This window comes from Euprymna scolopes, chromosome 28 (genome assembly GCF_053919585.1).
Source record: "Euprymna scolopes isolate OS-2025 chromosome 28, ASM5391958v1, whole genome shotgun sequence".
Classification (NCBI taxonomy): Eukaryota; Metazoa; Mollusca; class Cephalopoda; order Sepiida; family Sepiolidae; genus Euprymna; species Euprymna scolopes.
The window spans coordinates 83,453,193-83,470,332 of record NC_136509.1 but is presented as its reverse complement, the minus strand read 5'-3'; the positions used below and the strand labels follow the sequence as shown (position 1 = coordinate 83,470,332).

At 40.9% G+C, this 17,140-nt stretch overlaps 45 non-coding genes across 45 annotated transcripts; all 45 read left to right on the top strand.

The window, feature by feature from the left end:
- Positions 1-152: 152 nt before the first annotated feature.
- On the top strand, positions 153-224 carry Trnae-cuc (transfer RNA glutamic acid (anticodon CUC)). Its single transcript has one exon. It is a non-coding gene; the product is annotated as a tRNA-Glu (tRNA).
- A 192-nt stretch (positions 225-416) lies between these two features.
- Positions 417-488, top strand: Trnae-cuc (transfer RNA glutamic acid (anticodon CUC)). Its single transcript has one exon. It is a non-coding gene; the product is annotated as a tRNA-Glu (tRNA).
- A 390-nt stretch (positions 489-878) lies between these two features.
- Positions 879-950, top strand: Trnae-cuc (transfer RNA glutamic acid (anticodon CUC)). The gene has a single exon. It is a non-coding gene; the product is annotated as a tRNA-Glu (tRNA).
- Positions 951-1,142: 192 nt separating this feature from the next.
- Trnae-cuc (transfer RNA glutamic acid (anticodon CUC)) lies at positions 1,143-1,214 on the top strand. Its single transcript has one exon. It is a non-coding gene; the product is annotated as a tRNA-Glu (tRNA).
- Positions 1,215-1,604: 390 nt separating this feature from the next.
- Positions 1,605-1,676, top strand: Trnae-cuc (transfer RNA glutamic acid (anticodon CUC)). The gene has a single exon. It is a non-coding gene; the product is annotated as a tRNA-Glu (tRNA).
- A 192-nt stretch (positions 1,677-1,868) lies between these two features.
- On the top strand, positions 1,869-1,940 carry Trnae-cuc (transfer RNA glutamic acid (anticodon CUC)). The gene has a single exon. It is a non-coding gene; the product is annotated as a tRNA-Glu (tRNA).
- Positions 1,941-2,132: 192 nt separating this feature from the next.
- Positions 2,133-2,204, top strand: Trnae-cuc (transfer RNA glutamic acid (anticodon CUC)). The gene has a single exon. It is a non-coding gene; the product is annotated as a tRNA-Glu (tRNA).
- A 192-nt stretch (positions 2,205-2,396) lies between these two features.
- Trnae-cuc (transfer RNA glutamic acid (anticodon CUC)) lies at positions 2,397-2,467 on the top strand. The gene has a single exon. It is a non-coding gene; the product is annotated as a tRNA-Glu (tRNA).
- Positions 2,468-5,426: 2,959 nt separating this feature from the next.
- Positions 5,427-5,496, top strand: Trnae-cuc (transfer RNA glutamic acid (anticodon CUC)). The gene has a single exon. It is a non-coding gene; the product is annotated as a tRNA-Glu (tRNA).
- Positions 5,497-5,688: 192 nt separating this feature from the next.
- Trnae-cuc (transfer RNA glutamic acid (anticodon CUC)) lies at positions 5,689-5,760 on the top strand. Its single transcript has one exon. It is a non-coding gene; the product is annotated as a tRNA-Glu (tRNA).
- Positions 5,761-5,957: 197 nt separating this feature from the next.
- On the top strand, positions 5,958-6,029 carry Trnae-cuc (transfer RNA glutamic acid (anticodon CUC)). Its single transcript has one exon. It is a non-coding gene; the product is annotated as a tRNA-Glu (tRNA).
- Positions 6,030-6,221: 192 nt separating this feature from the next.
- Positions 6,222-6,293, top strand: Trnae-cuc (transfer RNA glutamic acid (anticodon CUC)). Its single transcript has one exon. It is a non-coding gene; the product is annotated as a tRNA-Glu (tRNA).
- A 192-nt stretch (positions 6,294-6,485) lies between these two features.
- On the top strand, positions 6,486-6,557 carry Trnae-cuc (transfer RNA glutamic acid (anticodon CUC)). Its single transcript has one exon. It is a non-coding gene; the product is annotated as a tRNA-Glu (tRNA).
- A 192-nt stretch (positions 6,558-6,749) lies between these two features.
- On the top strand, positions 6,750-6,821 carry Trnae-cuc (transfer RNA glutamic acid (anticodon CUC)). The gene has a single exon. It is a non-coding gene; the product is annotated as a tRNA-Glu (tRNA).
- Positions 6,822-7,276: 455 nt separating this feature from the next.
- On the top strand, positions 7,277-7,347 carry Trnae-cuc (transfer RNA glutamic acid (anticodon CUC)). The gene has a single exon. It is a non-coding gene; the product is annotated as a tRNA-Glu (tRNA).
- A 192-nt stretch (positions 7,348-7,539) lies between these two features.
- Trnae-cuc (transfer RNA glutamic acid (anticodon CUC)) lies at positions 7,540-7,610 on the top strand. Its single transcript has one exon. It is a non-coding gene; the product is annotated as a tRNA-Glu (tRNA).
- A 192-nt stretch (positions 7,611-7,802) lies between these two features.
- Trnae-cuc (transfer RNA glutamic acid (anticodon CUC)) lies at positions 7,803-7,874 on the top strand. Its single transcript has one exon. It is a non-coding gene; the product is annotated as a tRNA-Glu (tRNA).
- A 192-nt stretch (positions 7,875-8,066) lies between these two features.
- Positions 8,067-8,137, top strand: Trnae-cuc (transfer RNA glutamic acid (anticodon CUC)). Its single transcript has one exon. It is a non-coding gene; the product is annotated as a tRNA-Glu (tRNA).
- Positions 8,138-8,329: 192 nt separating this feature from the next.
- Positions 8,330-8,401, top strand: Trnae-cuc (transfer RNA glutamic acid (anticodon CUC)). Its single transcript has one exon. It is a non-coding gene; the product is annotated as a tRNA-Glu (tRNA).
- A 455-nt stretch (positions 8,402-8,856) lies between these two features.
- Trnae-cuc (transfer RNA glutamic acid (anticodon CUC)) lies at positions 8,857-8,928 on the top strand. The gene has a single exon. It is a non-coding gene; the product is annotated as a tRNA-Glu (tRNA).
- A 456-nt stretch (positions 8,929-9,384) lies between these two features.
- Trnae-uuc (transfer RNA glutamic acid (anticodon UUC)) lies at positions 9,385-9,455 on the top strand. Its single transcript has one exon. It is a non-coding gene; the product is annotated as a tRNA-Glu (tRNA).
- A 192-nt stretch (positions 9,456-9,647) lies between these two features.
- Positions 9,648-9,719, top strand: Trnae-cuc (transfer RNA glutamic acid (anticodon CUC)). The gene has a single exon. It is a non-coding gene; the product is annotated as a tRNA-Glu (tRNA).
- Positions 9,720-9,911: 192 nt separating this feature from the next.
- Positions 9,912-9,983, top strand: Trnae-cuc (transfer RNA glutamic acid (anticodon CUC)). Its single transcript has one exon. It is a non-coding gene; the product is annotated as a tRNA-Glu (tRNA).
- A 455-nt stretch (positions 9,984-10,438) lies between these two features.
- On the top strand, positions 10,439-10,510 carry Trnae-cuc (transfer RNA glutamic acid (anticodon CUC)). The gene has a single exon. It is a non-coding gene; the product is annotated as a tRNA-Glu (tRNA).
- Positions 10,511-10,702: 192 nt separating this feature from the next.
- Trnae-cuc (transfer RNA glutamic acid (anticodon CUC)) lies at positions 10,703-10,773 on the top strand. The gene has a single exon. It is a non-coding gene; the product is annotated as a tRNA-Glu (tRNA).
- Positions 10,774-10,965: 192 nt separating this feature from the next.
- Positions 10,966-11,036, top strand: Trnae-cuc (transfer RNA glutamic acid (anticodon CUC)). The gene has a single exon. It is a non-coding gene; the product is annotated as a tRNA-Glu (tRNA).
- A 192-nt stretch (positions 11,037-11,228) lies between these two features.
- Trnae-cuc (transfer RNA glutamic acid (anticodon CUC)) lies at positions 11,229-11,300 on the top strand. The gene has a single exon. It is a non-coding gene; the product is annotated as a tRNA-Glu (tRNA).
- A 192-nt stretch (positions 11,301-11,492) lies between these two features.
- On the top strand, positions 11,493-11,564 carry Trnae-cuc (transfer RNA glutamic acid (anticodon CUC)). The gene has a single exon. It is a non-coding gene; the product is annotated as a tRNA-Glu (tRNA).
- A 192-nt stretch (positions 11,565-11,756) lies between these two features.
- On the top strand, positions 11,757-11,828 carry Trnae-cuc (transfer RNA glutamic acid (anticodon CUC)). Its single transcript has one exon. It is a non-coding gene; the product is annotated as a tRNA-Glu (tRNA).
- A 192-nt stretch (positions 11,829-12,020) lies between these two features.
- On the top strand, positions 12,021-12,091 carry Trnae-cuc (transfer RNA glutamic acid (anticodon CUC)). The gene has a single exon. It is a non-coding gene; the product is annotated as a tRNA-Glu (tRNA).
- Positions 12,092-12,283: 192 nt separating this feature from the next.
- Trnae-cuc (transfer RNA glutamic acid (anticodon CUC)) lies at positions 12,284-12,354 on the top strand. The gene has a single exon. It is a non-coding gene; the product is annotated as a tRNA-Glu (tRNA).
- Positions 12,355-12,546: 192 nt separating this feature from the next.
- On the top strand, positions 12,547-12,617 carry Trnae-cuc (transfer RNA glutamic acid (anticodon CUC)). Its single transcript has one exon. It is a non-coding gene; the product is annotated as a tRNA-Glu (tRNA).
- Positions 12,618-12,809: 192 nt separating this feature from the next.
- Trnae-cuc (transfer RNA glutamic acid (anticodon CUC)) lies at positions 12,810-12,881 on the top strand. The gene has a single exon. It is a non-coding gene; the product is annotated as a tRNA-Glu (tRNA).
- Positions 12,882-13,073: 192 nt separating this feature from the next.
- On the top strand, positions 13,074-13,145 carry Trnae-cuc (transfer RNA glutamic acid (anticodon CUC)). The gene has a single exon. It is a non-coding gene; the product is annotated as a tRNA-Glu (tRNA).
- Positions 13,146-13,600: 455 nt separating this feature from the next.
- Positions 13,601-13,672, top strand: Trnae-cuc (transfer RNA glutamic acid (anticodon CUC)). The gene has a single exon. It is a non-coding gene; the product is annotated as a tRNA-Glu (tRNA).
- A 192-nt stretch (positions 13,673-13,864) lies between these two features.
- On the top strand, positions 13,865-13,935 carry Trnae-cuc (transfer RNA glutamic acid (anticodon CUC)). The gene has a single exon. It is a non-coding gene; the product is annotated as a tRNA-Glu (tRNA).
- A 192-nt stretch (positions 13,936-14,127) lies between these two features.
- Positions 14,128-14,199, top strand: Trnae-cuc (transfer RNA glutamic acid (anticodon CUC)). Its single transcript has one exon. It is a non-coding gene; the product is annotated as a tRNA-Glu (tRNA).
- A 192-nt stretch (positions 14,200-14,391) lies between these two features.
- Trnae-cuc (transfer RNA glutamic acid (anticodon CUC)) lies at positions 14,392-14,462 on the top strand. The gene has a single exon. It is a non-coding gene; the product is annotated as a tRNA-Glu (tRNA).
- A 192-nt stretch (positions 14,463-14,654) lies between these two features.
- Positions 14,655-14,726, top strand: Trnae-cuc (transfer RNA glutamic acid (anticodon CUC)). The gene has a single exon. It is a non-coding gene; the product is annotated as a tRNA-Glu (tRNA).
- A 192-nt stretch (positions 14,727-14,918) lies between these two features.
- Trnae-cuc (transfer RNA glutamic acid (anticodon CUC)) lies at positions 14,919-14,990 on the top strand. Its single transcript has one exon. It is a non-coding gene; the product is annotated as a tRNA-Glu (tRNA).
- Positions 14,991-15,182: 192 nt separating this feature from the next.
- Trnae-cuc (transfer RNA glutamic acid (anticodon CUC)) lies at positions 15,183-15,253 on the top strand. Its single transcript has one exon. It is a non-coding gene; the product is annotated as a tRNA-Glu (tRNA).
- Positions 15,254-15,445: 192 nt separating this feature from the next.
- On the top strand, positions 15,446-15,517 carry Trnae-cuc (transfer RNA glutamic acid (anticodon CUC)). The gene has a single exon. It is a non-coding gene; the product is annotated as a tRNA-Glu (tRNA).
- A 192-nt stretch (positions 15,518-15,709) lies between these two features.
- On the top strand, positions 15,710-15,780 carry Trnae-cuc (transfer RNA glutamic acid (anticodon CUC)). The gene has a single exon. It is a non-coding gene; the product is annotated as a tRNA-Glu (tRNA).
- A 192-nt stretch (positions 15,781-15,972) lies between these two features.
- On the top strand, positions 15,973-16,044 carry Trnak-cuu (transfer RNA lysine (anticodon CUU)). Its single transcript has one exon. It is a non-coding gene; the product is annotated as a tRNA-Lys (tRNA).
- Positions 16,045-16,500: 456 nt separating this feature from the next.
- Trnak-cuu (transfer RNA lysine (anticodon CUU)) lies at positions 16,501-16,572 on the top strand. Its single transcript has one exon. It is a non-coding gene; the product is annotated as a tRNA-Lys (tRNA).
- Positions 16,573-17,140: the final 568 nt, after the last annotated feature.

Sequence of the window (17,140 nt, the reverse complement as noted above, 5' to 3'; positions counted from 1 at the left end):
TATATATTTCTCTCATTTGCAGGGCATTGTCCTGAACTTTTCTGTGGCTTCCATATGCTGATAATTTACTGGGAAAAGCAAACATTCTTATGAAGTGATGCTCATGCATTATTAAGTAAAGAAGATGTCCGTTCGATCGGAAGCCAACATTCTCCCATATGGTCTAGTGGTTAGGATTCCTGGCTCTCACCCAGGCGGCCCGGGTTCGATTCCCGGTGTGGGAATGTCATGTATTTTATTTGTATTATCGGAATTACAATGTTTTATATATTTCTCTCATTTGCAGGGCATTGTCCTGAACTTTTCTGTGGCTTCCATATGCTGATAATTAACTGGGAAAAGCAAACATTCTTATGAAATGATGCTCATGCATTATTAAGAACAGAAGATGTCCGTTCGATCGGAAGCCAACATTCTCCCATATGGTCTAGTGGTTAGGATTCCTGGCTCTCACCCAGGCGGCCCGGGTTCGATTCCCGGTGTTGGAATGTCATGTATTTTATTTGTATTATCGGAATTACAATGTTTTATATATTTCTCTCAGTTGCAGGGCATTATCCTGAACTTTTCTGTGGCTTCCATATGCTGATAATTAACTGGGAAAAGCAAACATTCTTATGAAGTGATGCTCATGCATTATTAAGTAAAGAAGATGTCCGTTCGATCGGAAGCTAACATTCTCCCATATGGTCTAGTGGTTAGGATTCCTGGCTCTCATTTTTCTCTCATATATTTCTCTCATTTGCAGGGCATTGTCCTGAAATTTTCTGTGGCTTCCATATGCTGATAATTAACTGGGAAAAGCAAACATTCTTATGAAGTGATGCTCATGCATTATTAAGAATAGAAGATGTCCGTTCGATCGGAAGCCAACATTCTCCCATATGGTCTAGTGGTTAGGATTCCTGGCTCTCACCTAGGCGGCCCGGGTTCGATTCCCGGTGTGGGAATGTCATGTATTTTATTTGTATTATCGGAATTACAATGTTTTATATATTTCTCTCATTTGCAGGGCATTGTCCTGAACTTTTCTGTGGCTTCCATATGCTGATAATTAACTGGGAAAAGCAAACATTCTTATGAAATGATGCTCATGCATTATTAAGAACAGAAGATGTCCGTTCGATCGGAAGCCAACATTCTCCCATATGGTCTAGTAGTTAGGATTCCTGGCTCTCACCCAGGCGGCCCGGGTTCGATTCCCGGTGTTGGAATGTCATGTATTTTATTTGTATTATCGGAATTACAATGTTTTATATATTTCTCTCAGTTGCAGGGCATTATCCTGAACTTTTCTGTGGCTTCCATATGCTGATAATTAACTGGGAAAAGCAAACATTCTTATGAAGTGATGCTCATGCATTATTAAGTAAAGAAGATGTCCGTTCGATCGGAAGCCAACATTCTCCCATATGGTCTAGTGGTTAGGATTCCTGGCTCTCATTTTTCTCTCATATATTTCTCTCATTTGCAGGGCATTGTCCTGAAATTTTCTGTGGCTTCCATATGCTGATAATTAACTGGGAAAAGCAAACATTCTTATGAAGTGATGCTCATGCATTATTAAGAATAGAAGATGTCCGTTCGATCGGAAGCCAACATTCTCCCATATGGTCTAGTGGTTAGGATTCCTGGCTCTCACCTAGGCGGCCCGGGTTCGATTACCGGTGTGGGAATGTCATGTATTTTATTTGTATTATCGGAATTACAATGTTTTATATATTTCTCTCATTTGCAGGGCATTGTCCTGAACTTTTCTGTGGCTTCCATATGCTGATAATTAACTGGGAAAAGCAAACATTCTTATGAAATGATGCTCATGCATTATTAAGAACAGAAGATGTCCGTTCGATCGGAAGCCAACATTCTCCCATATGGTCTAGTAGTTAGGATTCCTGGCTCTCACCCAGGCGGCCCGGGTTCGATTCCCGGTGTGGGAATGTCATGTATTTTATTTGTATTATCGGAATTACAATGTTTCATATATTTCTCTCATTTGCAGGGTATTGTCCTGAACTTTTCTGTGGCTTCCATATGCTGATAATTAACTGGGAAAAACAAACATTCTTATGAAGTGATGCTCATGCATTATTAAGTAAAGAAGATGTCCGTTCGATCGGAAGCCAACATTCTCCCATATGGTCTAGTGGTTAGGATTCCTGGCTCTCACCCAGGCGGCCCGGGTTCGATTCCCGGTGTGGGAATGTCATGTATTTTATTTGTATTATCGGAATTACAATGTTTTATATATTTCTCTCATTTGCAGGGCATTGTCCTGAACTTTTCTGTGGCTTCCATATGCTGATAATTAACTGGGAAAAGCAAACATTCTTATGAAGTGATGCTCATGCATTATTAAGTAAAGAAGATGTCCGTTCGATCGGAAGCCAACATTCTCCCATATGGTCTAGTGGTTAGGATTCCTGGCACTCGCCCAGCGGCCCGGGTTCGATTCCCGGTGTGGGAATGTCATGTATTTTATTTGTATTATCGGAATTACAATGTTTTATATATTTCTCTCATTTGCAGGGCATTGTCCTGAGCATTTCTGTGGCTTCCATATGCTGATAATTAACTGGGAAAAGCAAACATTCTTATGAAGTGATGCTCATACATTATTAAGTAAAGAAGATGTCCGTTCGATCGGAAGCCAACATTCTCCCACATGGTCTAGTGCAGTTGTTCTCAACCTTTTTCACTCCATTCCCCCCTTCATTAATTCTCAACATTCGTGTGGCTCCCCTTCATTTTTCTCCCAAATCCCACCCTGCCAAAAAAGGCGCAGAAAAAAAAGAATAAATAAAATGTTGATGAAGAGAACACCCTTGCTTTATTACAAAGTTTACAGTCATAATTATCTTATATTGATAGATTTCTGTGATATGCTTAACTTACATCACTAGACTACAAAAGACTAGCAGACAATAGCAAATTTGATTTGGATGGGAGAAAGTTCAATTAACCTCTGCATACTTTATCACACATCAGTGGGAAGGCTGATATTGTTTCTTTTCAGTCAGTTGACGAATCCGAGGTTGTGTCACTGACAATGCACATCTCATGTCGGGGTCCACATCCAATCGGTTGCGGCTCTTATTCTTGATTTGTAGAAGGGTGGAGAAACCAGACTCACATAAATAGGTAGTTGAAAAAGGCAAGAGTAGTCGAAGTGCAATCTCACTGACTTTTGGATATGACTGATGCATCGAACACCAGAATACATTCAGAGATTTTTCTTCATAGAGATCTTTGGCAGCAGAATCATGTTTGAGATCAAGGAACTCGTCCTGAACATCACTGGGAATGGTAGTAATATCAAGAGTGCCAGAGAATGGATTCCTTACCAACTTCCCTTCTTCCTCCTCGAATTCTGGGAAGTACATATTAAGTTCACTTTCCAAGGATCTCAGATGCTGGGTGATTTCAGTTTTAAGTAATGGGTCAAGCAGACTATCTTCTTCATTCTCGTCAAGGACAGCTGAAAGGTTTTCAAACATGGCAACATTCCCGGCACCGACTTTCCTTTGCCAATTCTGGAGCTTGGCAAGAAATCCACGAAGACAGTCCATCAGGTGAAACACATTTCTTTCCTTGCCCTGTAGTTTCAGATTCAACCTATTTAGCTGCTCAAATATATCTGCTAAATATGCAAGACGTGGCTCCCACAAAACCTCATTGAAGTGACTCAACAGATCATCTTTCCCTTGCATTTCCAGGAACAATTTTAGCTCCCCCCGAAGTTCAAACACTCGATTCACAACATTGCCCTTGGAAAGCCAGCGCACTTTGGAGTAAAAGAGGAGAGCTTCATGCTCCGAATCCATGTCTCTACAGAGGTTCTGGAAAAGGCGAGAGTTCAGAGCTCCAGCTTTTACAAAGTTGACGCATTTGACCACTGCCTCCAGGATCTTGCAAAGTTCATCAGGGAGGGTTTTCGACGCCAGTGCAAAACGATGGATCATACAATGAACCCCCTTGGCATTCGCTTCTGGAACCCTGATTTTGATCCCAGCATCGCTGGAGCCCCGTCTGTACAGACTCCACAACAATTTTCCCATGGGATCCTGTTAGCTTTGAAGAAAGAAGATAGCTTTTCCATCACATCTTCAGCTGTTGTGGTGGTCTCAAGCTGTGTACATAACAGATATTCTTCCTTGATATCACACAAGAAAATATACCTAACAAACACGAGTAGCTGTGCACACGAACTCACATCCGTTGACTCATCCAGTTGTATTGCAAACATACCAGCTGGAGACGATTTGATCTCCTGTATCACTTTTTCCTTTATGTCATCTGACATTTCATTAATTCTCCGCTTCACTGTGTCGTTTGACAAGGAAATTTGTTGAATTTTACGTTCATTTGCATCTCCAAGAACACGCTTGACCATCTTTAAAGTACATGGCTTAATTAAGGTTTCACCAATTGTGTGGGGCTTCTTTTGCTTCGCTATTTCAAGGGCAACCTCGTATGATGCCTCAACTACACTTGAGGTCTGTTGTTGGAAAGCACCAGTTGCATCCAGTTTCTGTTTTCCGAAACTACTTTCATGGCGCCTGAAAAAATCGGGGTCTTTTTCAGCATACTGTGGATGGATGGTCTGCAAATGATGCTTCAACTTACTAGGCCTCATAGAATCGTTCCCCAAGACTTTGAAGCACAGTACACACTGAGGTTTCTCGATGCCATCAGCGAGAATTGATGTAAATCCGTAGCTAATGTACTCTTCACTGTACTTCCGCTTCTTAGTAACACTAGTAGCCATCGCAAATCTAGGGAAAATAAAGAAGACAGACCATCAGAACAAACATTAAGTGATAAAACAAAAGAATGATCACACATTAAGCACACACACAAGCATACACAAACATACACAGAGAGAGTAAAGATGATAAACATTCACACTCAACCTAGCAAGCTGAAATGTACTTTCTACAGCAAGAACACACCTCCTTTGACAAGCACTGCCCCAATTGAAATTATGAGAAGAATAGCGAGTCACATCAATATTAGCACTAAAAAAAAAAGCAGGAATACCTGAGTAGGGAATGAGCATGAATACAATGATACCAAAAAATAAGAAAATAATAAAGGAAGTGCACAAATATTTCACACACGAAAACAGCGACCGCATTTATAATTGTCGAACAAAATAAGTAAAACAGTATACAGTATGGTTCAGAATCAATTATACCCACATGTTTACGTGCTGATATCCAAGGCCACACTGAGATAATTCGATCACCTCTCTTCCACATACATACACACATACATACATACACACGTACACACACATTCGTAACAATATTATGTAGGTAACAAAATTTTATTGTCAACTTAATCAATTAAAAAAGAAAATTCCACAATGGCCCCCCTAAATTATTGCCATGGCCCCCTTGGGGGCCATGGCCCCCAGGTTGAGAGCCTATGGTCTAGTGGTTAGGATTCCTGGCTCTCACCCAGGCGGCCCGGGTTCGATTCCCGGTGTGGGAATGTCATGTATTTTATTTGTATTATCGGAATTACAATGTTTTATATATTTCTCTCATTTGCAGGGCATTGTCCTGAACTTTTCTGTGGCTTCCATATGCTGATAATTAACTGGGAAAAGCAAACATTCTTATGAAGTGATGCTCATGCATTATTAAGTAAAGAAGATGTCCGTTCGATCGGAAGCCAACATTCTCCCATATGGTCTAGTGGTAAGGATTCCTGGCTCTCACCCAGGCGGCCCGGGTTCGATTCCCGGTGTGGGAATGTCATGTCATGTATTTTATTTGTATTATCGGAATTACAATGTTTTATATATTTCTCTCATTTGCAGGGCATTGTCCTGAACTTTTCTGTGGCTTCCATATGCTGATAATTAACTGGGAAAAGCAAACATTCTTATGAAGTGATGCTCATGCATTATTAAGTAAAGAAGATGTCCGTTCGATCGGAAGCCAACATTCTCCCATATGGTCTAGTGGTTAGGATTCCTGGCTCTCACCCAGGCGGCCCGGGTTCGATTCCCGGTGTGGGAATGTCATGTATTTTATTTGTATTATCGGAATTACAATGTTTTATATATTTCTCTCATTTGCAGGGCATTGTCCTGAACCTTTCTGTGGCTTCCATATGCTGATAATTAACTGGGAAAAGCAAACATTCTTATGAAGTGATGCTCATGCATTATTAAGTAAAGAAGATGTCCGTTCGATCGGAAGCCAACATTCTCCCATATGGTCTAGTGGTTAGGATTCCTGGCTCTCACCCAGGCGGCCCGGGTTCGATTCCCGGTGTGGGAATGTCATGTATTTTATTTGTATTATCGGAATTACAATGTTTTATATATTTCTCTCATTTGCAGGGCATTGTCCTGAACTTTTCTGTGGCTTCCATATGCTGATAATTAACTGGGAAAAGCAAACATTCTTATGAAGTGATGCTCATGCATTATTAAGTAAAGAAGATGTCCGTTCGATCGGAAGCCAACATTCTCCCATATGGTCTAGTGGTTAGGATTCCTGGCTCTCACCCAGGCGGCCCGGGTTCGATTCCCGGTGTGGGAATGTCATGTATTTTATTTGTATTATCGGAATTACAATGTTTTATATATTTCTCTCATTTGCAGGGCATTGTCCTGAACTTTTCTGTGGCTTCCATATGCTGATAATTAACTGGGAAAAGCAAACATTCTTATGAAGTGATGCTCATGCATTATTAAGTAAAGAAGATGTCCGTTCGATCGGAAGCCAACATTCTCCCATATGGTCTAGTGGTTAGGATTCCTGGCTCTCCCCCAGGCGGCCCGGGTTCGATTCCCGGTGTGGGAATGTCATGTATTTTATTTGTATTATCGGAATTACAATGTTTTATATATTTCTCTCATTTGCAGGGCATTGTCCTGAACTTTTCTGTGGCTTCCATATGCTGATAATTAACTGGGAAAAGCAAACATTCTTATGAAGTGATGCTCATGCATTATTAAGTAAAGAAGATATCCGTTCGATCGGAAGCCAACATTCTCCCATATGGTGTAGTGGTTAGGTTTCCTGGCTCTCACCCAGCGGCCCGGGTCCGATTCCCGGTGTGGGAATGTCATGTATTGTATTTGTATTATCGGAATTACAATGTTTTATATATTTCTCTCATTTGCAGGGCATTGTCCTGAACATTTCTGTGGCTTCCATATGCTGATAATTAACTGGGAAAAGCAAACATTCTTATGAAGTGATGCTCATGCATTATTAAGTAAAGAAGATGTCTGTTCGATCGGAAGCCAACATTTTCCCATATGGTCTAGTGGTTAGGATTCCTGGCTCTCACCCAGCGGCCCGGGTTCGATTCCCGGTGTGGGAATGTCATGTATTTTATTTGTATTATCGGAATTACAATGTTTTATATATTTCTCTCATTTGCAGGGCATTATCCTGAACTTTTCTGTGGCTTCCATATGCTGATAATTAACTGGGAAAAGCAAACATTCTTATGAAGTGATGCTCATGCATTATTAAGTAAAGAAGATGTCCGTTCGATCGGAAGCCAACATTCTCCCATATGGTCTAGTGGTTAGGATTCCTGGCTCTCACCCAGCGGCCCGGGTTCGATTCCCGGTGTGGGAATGTCATGTATTTTATATGTATTATCGGAAGTACAATGTTTTTTATATTTCTCTCATTTGCAGGGCATTGTCCTGAACTTTTCTGTGGCTTCCATATGCTGATAATTAACTGGGAAAAGCAAACATTCTTATGAAGTGATGCTCATGCATTATTAAGTAAAGAAGATGTCCGTTCGATCGGAAGCCAACATTCTCCAATATGGTCTAGTGGTTAGGATTCCTGGCTCTCACCCAGGCGGCCCGGGTTCCATTCCCGGTGTGGGAATGTCACGTATTTTATTTGTATTATCGGAATTACAATGTTTTATATATTTCTCTCATTTGCAGGGCATTGTCCTGAACTTTTCTGTGGCTTCCATATGCTGATAATTAACTGGGAAAAGCAAACATTCTTATGAAGTGATGCTCATGCATTATTAAGTAAAGAAGATGTCCGTTCGATCGGAAGCCAACATTCTCCCATATGGTCTAGTGGTTAGGTTTCCTGGCTCTCAACCAGCGGCCCGGGTTCGATTCCCGGTGTGGGAACGTCATGTATTTTATTTGTATTATCGGAATTACAATGTTTTATATATTTCTCTCCTTTGCAGGGCATTGTCCTGAACTTTTCTGTGGCTTCCATATGCTGATAATTAACTGGGAAAAGCAAACATTCTTATGAAGTGATGCTCATGCATTATTAAGTAAAGAAGATGTCCGTTCGATCGGAAGCAAACATTCTCCCATATGGTCTAGTGGTTAGGATTCCTGGCTCTCACCCAGGCGGCCCGGGTTCGATTCCCGGTGTGGGAATGTCATGTATTTTATTTGTATTATCGGAATTTCAATGTTTCATATAATTCTCTCCTTTGCAGGGTATTGTCCTGAACTTTTCTGTGGCTTCCATATGCTGATAATTAACTGGGAAAAACAAACATTCTTATGAAGTGATGCTCATGCATTATTAAGTAAAGAAGATGTCCGTTCGATCGGAAGCCAACATTCTCCAATATGGTGTAGTGGTTAGGATTCCTGGCTCTCACCCAGCGGCCCGGGTTCGATTCCCGGTGTGGGAATGTCATGTATTTTATTTGTATTATCGGAATTACAATGTTTTATATATTTCTCTCATTTGCAGGGCATTATCCTGAACTTTTCTGTGGCTTCCATATGCTGATAATTAACTGGGAAAAGCAAACATTCTTATGAAGTGATGCTCATGCATTATTAAGTAAAGAAGATGTCCGTTCGATCTGAAGCCAACATTCTCCCATATGGTCTAGTGGTTAGGATTCCTGGCTCTCACCCAGGCGGCCCGGGTTCGATTCCCGGTGTGGGAATGTCATGTATTTTATTTGTATTATCGGAATTACAATGTTTTATATATTTCTCTCATTTGCAGGGCATTGTCCTGAACTTTTCTGTGGCTTCCATTTGCTGATAATTAACTGGGAAAAGCAAACATTCTTATGAAGTGATGCTCATGCATTATTAAGTAAAGAAGATATCCGTTCGATCGGAAGCCAACATTCTCCCATATTGTCTAGTGGTTAGGATTCCTGGCTCTAACCCAGGCGGCCCGGGTTCGATTCCCGGTGTGGGAATGTCATGTATTTTATTTGTATTATCGGAATTACAATGTTTTATATATTTCTCTCATTTGCAGGGCATTGTCCTGAACTTTTCTGTTGCTTCCATATGCTGATAATTAACTGGGAAAAACAAACATTCTTATGAAGTGATGCTCATGCATTATTAAGTAAAGAAGACGTCCGTTCGATCGGAAGCCAACATTCTCCAATATGGTCTAGTGGTAAGGATTCCTGGCTTTCACCCAGCGGCCCGGGTTCGATTCCCGGTGTGGGAATGTCATGTATTTTATTTGTATTATCGGAATTACAATGTTTTATATATTTCTCTCATTTGCAGGGCATTATCCTGAACTTTTCTGTGGCTTCCATATGCTGATAATTAACTGGGAAAAGCAAACATTCTTATGAAGTGATGCTCATGCATTATTAAGTAAAGAAGATGTCCGTTCGATCGGAAGCCAACATTCTCCCATATGGTCTAGTGGTTAGGATTCCTGGCTCTCACCCAGGCGGCCCGGGTTCGATTCCCGGTGTGGGAATGTGATGTATTTTATTTGTATTATCGGAATTACAATGTGTCATATATTTCTCTCATTTGCAGGGTATTGTCCTGAACTTTTCTGTGGCTTCCATATGCTGATAATTAACTGGGAAAAGCAAACATTCTTATGAAGTGATGCTCATGCATTATTAAGTAAAGAAGATGTCCGTTCGATCGGAAGCCAACATTCTCCCATATGGTCTAGTGGTTAGGATTCCTGGCTCTCACCCAGGCGGCCCGGTTTCGATTCCCGGTGTGGGAATGTCATGTATTTTATTTGTATTATCGGAATTACAATGTTTTATATATTTCTCTCATTTGCAGGGCATTGTCCTGAACTTTTCTGTGGCTTCCATATGCTGATAATTAACTGGGAAAAGCAAACATTCTTATGAAGTGATGCTCATGCATTATTAAGTAAAGAAGATGTCCGTTCGATCGGAAGCCAACATTCTCCCATATGGTGTAGTGGTTAGGTTTCCTGGCTCTCACCCAGCGGCCCGGGTCCGATTCCCGGTGTGGGAATGTCATGTATTGTATTTGTATTATCGGAATTACAATGTTTTATATATTTCTCTCATTTGCAGGGCATTGTCCTGAACATTTCTGTGGCTTCCATATGCTGATAATTAACTGGGAAAAGCAAACATTCTTATGAAGTGATGCTCATGCATTATTAAGTAAAGAAGATGTCCGTTCGATCGGAAGCAAACATTCTCCCATATGGTCTAGTGGTTAGGATTCCTGGCTCTCCCCCAGGCGGCCCGGGTTCGATTCCCGGTGTGGGAATGTCATGTATTTTATTTGTATTATCGGAATTACAATGTTTTATATATTTCTCTCATTTGCAGGGCATTGTCCTGAACATTTCTGTGGCTTCCATATGCTGATAATTAACTGGGAAAAGCAAACATTCTTATGAAGTGATGCTCATGCATTATTTAGTAAAGAAGATGTCTGTTCGATCGGAAGCCAACATTTTCCCATATGGTCTAGTGGTTAGGATTCCTGGCTCTCACCCAGCGGCCCGGGTTCGATTCCCGGTGTGGGAATGTCATGTATTTTATTTGTATTATCGGAATTACAATGTTTTATATATTTCTCTCATTTGCAGGGCATTATCCTGAACTTTTCTGTGGCTTCCATATGCTGATAATTAACTGGGAAAAGCAAACATTCTTATGAAGTGATGCTCATGCATTATTAAGTAAAGAAGATGTCCGTTCGATCGGAAGCCAACATTCTCCCATATGGTCTAGTGGTTAGGATTCCTGGCTCTCACCCAGCGGCCCGGGTTCGATTCCCGGTGTGGGAATGTCATGTATTTTATTTGTATTATCGGAAGTACAATGTTTTATATATTTCTCTCATTTGCAGGGCATTGTCCTGAACTTTTCTGTGGCTTCCATATGCTGATAATTAACTGGGAAAAGCAAACATTCTTATGAAGTGATGCTCATGCATTATTAAGTAAAGAAGATGTCCGTTCGATCGGAAGCCAACATTCTCCAATATGGTCTAGTGGTTAGGATTCCTGGCTCTCACCCAGGCGGCCCGGGTTCGATTCCCGGTGTGGGAATGTCACGTATTTTATTTGTATTATCGGAATTACAATGTTTTATATATTTCTCTCATTTGCAGGGCATTGTCCTGAACTTTTCTGTGGCTTCCATATGCTGTTAATTAACTGGGAAAAGCAAACATTCTTATGAAGTGATGCTCATGCATTATTAAGTAAAGAAGATGTCCGTTCGATCGGAAGCCAACATTCTCCCATATGGTCTAGTGGTTAGGATTCCTGGCTCTCACCCAGGCGGCCCGGGTTCGATTCCCGGTGTGGGAATGTCATGTATTTTATTTGTATTATCGGAATTACAATGTGTCATATATTTCTCTCATTTGCAGGGTATTGTCCTGAAATTTTCTGTGGCTTCCATATGCTGATAATTAACTGGGAAAAGCAAACATTCTTATGAAGTGATGCTCATGCATTATTAAGTAAAGAAGATGTCCGTTCGATCGGAAGCCAACATTCTCCCATATGGTCTAGTGGTTAGGATTCCTGGCTCTCACCCAGGCGGCCCGGGTTCGATTCCCGGTGTGGGAATGTCATGTATTTTATTTGTATTATCGGAATTACAATGTTTTATATATTTCTCTCCTTTGCAGGGCATTGTCCTGAACTTTTCTGTGGCTTCCATATGCTGATAATTAACTGGGAAAAGCAAACATTCTTATGAAGTGATGCCCATGCATTATTAAGTAAAGAAGATGTCCGTTCGATCGGACGCCAACATTCTCCCATATGGTCTAGTGGTTAGGTTTCCTGGCTCTCACCCAGCGGCCCGGGTTCGATTCCCGGTGTGGGAATGTCATGTATTTTATTTGTATTATCGGAATTACAATGTTTTATATATTTCTCTCATTTGCAGGGCATTGTCCTGAACATTTCTGTGGCTTCCATATGCTGATAATTAACTGGGAAAAGCAAACATTCCTATGAAGTGATGCTCATGCATTATTTAGTAAAGAAGATGTCTGTTCGATCGGAAGCCAACATTTTCCCATATGGTCTAGTGGTTAGGATTCCTGGCTCTCACCCAGCGGCCCGGGTTCGATTCCCGGTGTGGGAATGTCATGTATTTTATTTGTATTATCGGAATTACAATGTTTTATATATTTCTCTCATTTGCAGGGCATTATCCTGAACTTTTCTGTGGCTTCCATATGCTGATAATTAACTGGGAAAAGCAAACATTCTTATGAAGTGATGCTCATGCATTATTAAGTAAAGAAGATGTCCGTTCGATCGGAAGCCAACATTCTCCCATATGGTCTAGTGGTTAGGATTCCTGGCTCTCACCCAGCGGCCCGGGTTCGATTCCCGGTGTGGGAATGTCATGTATTTTATTTGTATTATCGGAAGTACAATGTTTTATATATTTCTCTCATTTGCAGGGCATTGTCCTGAACTTTTCTGTGGCTTCCATATGCTGATAATTAACTGGGAAAAGCAAACATTCTTATGAAGTGATGCTCATGCATTATTAAGTAAAGAAGATGTCCGTTCGATCGGAAGCCAACATTCTCCAATATGGTCTAGTGGTTAGGATTCCTGGCTCTCACCCAGGCGGCCCGGGTTCGATTCCCGGTGTGGGAATGTCACGTATTTTATTTGTATTATCGGAATTACAATGTTTTATATATTTCTCTCATTTGCAGGGCATTGTCCTGAACTTTTCTGTGGCTTCCATATGCTGATAATTAACTGGGAAAAGTAAACATTCTTATGAAGTGATGCTCATGCATTATTAAGAAAAGAAGATGTCCGTTCGATCGGAAGCCAACATTCTCCCATATGGTCTAGTGGTTAGGATTCCTGGCTCTCACCCAGGCGGCCCGGGTTCGATTCCCGGTGTGGGAATGTCATGTATTTTATTTGTATTATCGGAATTACAATGTTTCATATATTTCTCTCATTTGCAGGGTATTGTCCTGAACTTTTCTGTGGCTTCCATATGCTGATAATTAACTGGGAAAAACAAACATTCTTATGAAGTGATGCTCATGCATTATTAAGTAAAGAAGATGTCCGTTCGATCTGAAGCCAACATTCTCCAATATGGTGTAGTGGTTAGGATTCCTGGCTCTCACCCAGCGGCCCGGGTTCGATTCCCGGTGTGGGAATGTCATGTATTTTATTTGTATTATCGGAATTACAATGTTTTATATATTTCTCTCATTTGCAGGGCATTGTCCTGAACTTTTCTGTGGCTTCCATATACTGATAATTAACTGGGAAAAGCAAACATTCTTATGAAGTGATGCTCATGCATTATTAAGTAAAGAAGATGTCCGTTCGATCGGAAGCCAACATTCTCCCATATGGTCTAGTGGTTAGGATTCCTGGCTCTCACCCAGGCGGCCCGGGTTCGATTCCCGGTGTGGGAATGTCATGTATTTTATTTGTATTATCGGAATTACAATGTTTTATATATTTCTCTCATTTGCAGGGCATTGTCCTGAACTTTTCTGTGGCTTCCATATGCTGATAATTAACTGGGAACAGCAAACATTCTTATGAAGTGACGCTCATGCATTATTAAGTAAAGAAGATGTCCGTTCGATCGGAAGCCAACATTCTCCCATATGGTCTAGTGGTAAGGTTTCCTGGCTCTCACCCAGCGGCCCGGGTTCGATTCCCGGTGTGGGAATGTCATGTATTTTATTTGTATTATCGGAATTACAATGTTTTATATATTTCTCTCATTTGCAGGGCATTGTCCTGAACATTTCTGTGGCTTCCATATGCTGATAATTAACTGGGAAAAGCAAACATTCTTATGAAGTGATGCTCATGCATTATTAAGTAAAGAAGATGTCCGTTCGATCGGAAGCCAACATTTTCCCATATGGTCTAGTGGTTAGGATTCCTGGCTCTCACCCAGGCGGCCCGGGTTCGATTCCCGGTGTGGGAATGTCATGTATTTTATTTGTATTATCGGAATTACAATGTTTTATATATTTCTCTCATTTGCAGGGCATTGTCCTGAACATTTCTGTGGCTTCCATATGCTGATAATTAACTGGGAAAAGCAAACATTCTTATGAAGTGATGCTCATGCATTATTAAGTAAAGAAGATGTCCGTTCGATCGGAAGCCAACATTCTCCCATATGGTCTAGTGGTTAGGTTTCCTGGCTCTCACCCAGCGGCCCGGGTTCGATTCCCGGTGTGGGAATGTCATGTATTTTATTTGTATTATCGGAATTACAATGTTTTATATATTTCTCTCATTTGCAGGGCATTGTCCTGAACATTTCTGTGGCTTCCATATGCTGATAATTAACTGGGAAAAGCAAACATTCTTATGAAGTGATGCTCATGCATTATTAAGTAAAGAAGATGTCCGTTCGATCGGAAGCCAACATTTTCCCATATGGTCTAGTGGTTAGGATTCCTGGCTCTCACCCAGGCGGCCCGGGTTCGATTCCCGGTGTGGGAATGTCATGTATTTTATTTGTATTATCGGAATTACAATGTTTTATATATTTCTCTCATTTGCAGGGCATTGTCCTGAACTTTTCTGTGGCTTCCATATGCTGATAATTAACTGGGAAAAGCAAACATTCTTATGAAGTGATGCTCATGCATTATTAAGTAAAGAAGATGTCCGTTCGATCGGAAGCCAACATTTTCCCATATGGTCTAGTGGTTAGGATTCCTTGCTCTCACCCAGGCGGCCCGGGTTCGATTCCCGGTGTGGGAATGTAATGTATTTTATTTGTATTATCGGAATTACAATGTTTTATATATTTCTCTCATTTGCAGGGCATTGTCCTGAACTTTTCTGTGGCTTCCATATGCTGATAATTAACTGGGAAAAGCAAACATTCTTATGAAGTGATGCTCATGCATTATTAAGTAAAGAAGATGTCCGTTCGATCGGAAGCCAACATTCTCCCATATGGTCTAGTGGTTAGGTTTCCTGGCTCTCACCCAGCGGCCCGGGTTCGATTCCCGGTGTGGGAATGTCATGTATTTTATTTGTATTATCGGAATTACAATGTTTTATATATTTCTCTCATTTGCAGGGCATTGTCCTGAACATTTCTGTGGCTTCCATATGCTGATAATTAACTGGGAAAAGCAAACATTCTTATGAAGTGATGCTCATGCATTATTAAGTAAAGATGATGTCCGTTCGATCGGAAGCCAACATTTTCCCATATGGTCTAGTGGTTAGGATTCCTGGCTCTCACCCAGGCGGCCCGGGTTCGATTCCCGGTGTGGGAATGTCATGTATTTTATTTGTATTATCGGAATTACAATGTTTTATATATTTCTCTCATTTGCAGGGCATTGTCCTGAACTTTTCTGTGGCTTCCATATGCTGATAATTAACTGGGAAAAGCAAACATTCTTATGAAGTGATGCTCATGCATTATTAAGTAAAGAAGATGTCCGTTCGATCGGAAGCCAACATTCTCCCATATGGTCTAGTGGCCAGGATTCCTGGCTCTCACCCAGCGGCCCGGGTTCGATTCCCGGTGTGGGAATGTCATGTATTTTATTTGTATTATCGGAATTACAATGTTTTATATATTTCTCTCATTTGCAGGGCATTGTCCTGAACATTTCTGTGGCTTCCATATGCTGATAATTAACTGGGAAAAGCAAACATTCTTATGAAGTGATGCTCATGCATTATTAAGTAAAGAAGATGTCCGTTCGATCGGAAGCCAACATTCTCCCATATGGTCTAGTGGTTAGGATTCCTGGCTCTTACCCAGGCGGCCTGGGTTCGATTCCCGGTGTGGATACGTCATGTATGTTATTTGTATTATCGGAATTACAATGTTTTATATATTTCTCTCCTTTGCAGGGCATTGTCCTGAACTTTTCTGTGGCTTCCATAAGCTGATAATTAACTGGGAAAAACAAACATTCTTATGAAGTGATGCTCATGCATTATTAAGTAAAGAAGATTTCCGTTCGATCGGAAGCCAACATTCTCCCATATGGTCTAGTGGTTAGGATTCCTGGCTCTAACCCAGGCAGCCCGGGTTCGATTCCCGGTGTGGGAATGTCATGTATTTTATTTGTATTATCGGAATTACAATGTTTTATATATTTCTCTCCTTTGCAGGGCATTGTCCTGAACTTTTCTGTGGCTTCCATATGCTGATAATTAACTGGGAAATGCCAACATTCTTATGAAGTGATGCTCATGCATTATTAAGTAAAGAAGATATCCGTTCGATCGGAAGCCAACATTCTCCCATATGGTCTAGTGGTTAGGATTCCTGGCTCTTACCCAGGCGGCCCGGGTTCGATTCCCGGTGTGGGAATGTCATGTATTTTATTTGTATTATCGGAATTACAATGTTTTATATATTTCTCTCATTTGCAGGGCATTGTCCTGAACTTTTCTGTGGCTTCCATATGCTGATAATTAACTGGGAAAAGCAAACATTCTTATGAAGTGATGCTCATGCATTATTAAGTAAAGAAGATGTCCGTTCGATCGGAAGCCAACATTCTCCCATATGGTCTAGTGGTTAGGATTCCTGGCTCTCACCCAGGCGGCCCGGTCCGATTCCCGGTGTGGGAATGTCATGTATTTTATTTGTATTATCGGAATTACAATGTTTCATATATTTCTCTCATTTGCAGGGTATTGTCCTGAACTTTTCTGTGGCTTCCATATGCTGATAATTAACTGGGAAAAACAAACATTCTCATGAAGTGATGCTCATGCATTATTAAGTAAAGAAGATGTCCGTTCGATCGGAAGCCAACATTCTCCAATATGGTCTAGTGGTTAGGATTCCTCGCTCTCACCCAGCGGCCCCGGTTCGATTCCCGGTGTGAGAATGTCATGTATTTTATTTATATTATCGGAATTACAATGTTTTA